The sequence below is a fragment of the Lolium rigidum genome, chromosome 6, assembly GCF_022539505.1.
Source record: "Lolium rigidum isolate FL_2022 chromosome 6, APGP_CSIRO_Lrig_0.1, whole genome shotgun sequence".
Taxonomy (NCBI): Eukaryota; Viridiplantae; Streptophyta; class Magnoliopsida; order Poales; family Poaceae; genus Lolium; species Lolium rigidum.
Window position 1 is genome coordinate 178463060 of NC_061513.1, and position 1632 is coordinate 178464691.

Here is a 1632-nt window from a genome sequence, read left to right on the forward strand (position 1 = left end):
GAAATCCCTTAGTGGAAGTGGGCTAGGCCTTCGTGGCGTTGCTCACGGGAGATCCACAGTGAATCCTTCGTAGGTTTGTTGGTTTCGGCTTGCGTAGCAACTCACACTCCTCCAAACGTAGACGTACCTTCTTGCAAAGGAAGGGAACTACGGGAATCATCTCCGTGTCATCGCGTGCTCCACTCTCGGTTACCTCTATCCCACTCTATCTCCTATTACGTAGCTATATCTTGCTTAGTTGATATCCTTTTCATATAGGTATATTCACTTAGTTGCATATCTAGAGAATTTACCTTTGTGTCAAGCCTAAGTTGAAAAAGAACTAAAAATTGGTTAGCACCTATTCACCCCCCCCTCTAGGTGCGGCATACGATCCTTTCAGTAGGGTGCTACAATTAAATAAAGAATTCATAGCAATATTTGAAAGATGAGATTCTTTAAATGAGAAAGTTGATCTCTTAACACAAGAAGTTGTCTTTCAAAAACCTCCTACAACAAAAGAACCATGAAGAAACTATTAAATATATGCAAGAAGTAATAGATAAATCTTGGGAGTCTTTAAATTCTATGGATGAAAAAGAAACACTTATGCTTGCTAATGATAAACAATTTGAATAAGTGAAAATGCTTAGTGAAGTAAGAGAACCACTATTAGATCTTGATAAATGTATCTTGCATGAACTGATTGCTATTCTTGAGAAATTCTCTAAAGATCCTACCATTAATGTTCATCAAACTAGTTTTGGTTCTTATACTGCTAATATGTCATTAAATAAAATATGCAAAGATACAATAATGAGTCTATGCTACCACCTAAGCTTGGGGATGCTTGGATCCCAAAGATTTTAATTTCTATTGACAAAGAGAAACACCATGCTATTCTAGATTTAGAATCTAGTGTTTTTGTCATATCTAAAGAGCTATTTGATTTTCTTAATCTTAAAAATATAGAAAAATGCTCTATTGATTTATTACTTGCTAGTGATTCAACTAAAAAAGAATCAGGAAGAGTTAATGATGTTATGATTGAATTACATATGACATATGTGCCTGTGGATTTTATTGTTATGTACATGGGTAGCAATACCTCTACTCCTATAATCTCGGGAAACCTTTTTTGAGAACCACAAGAGCTATCATTTATTCGAAAGACGTGAGTGTTAAATTCCAATTCCCACATAATAAGTGTATGAAGCACTTTCCAAGGAAGAAGAGGGGTATCACTAATATTCAAGCTACCACATAATCTCCGTACAACTTGAAAACAAGTAAGTAAGTCTAGCTATATGGCTATAAAGAAGGCGCTTTACGGGAGACAACCCGAGATATTTTTATATTTGGTTTTTGTTCTACATGATTTCTGTAGCATGTTGGTTTTCTTTTAGTTTATTCTCTAGTTAATTATCAAGTTTTCACACATTTGGATGTTTAATGTTGCAAACAAAATATGGAGTTGCTCTTTTCTGCGCTGCACTTTTTATTCCACGATTTTTTTTGTAACTCATAAAATCTTGATAAGTTCACACTAACTGTACCTTTTAATACTCTATATACAAGTAAATTGGCTAAAATTCCTGACGTGTCAAAGTATTACTAAAAATTCAATTTTGCTGCAGCAAAAGTTCTGGACAG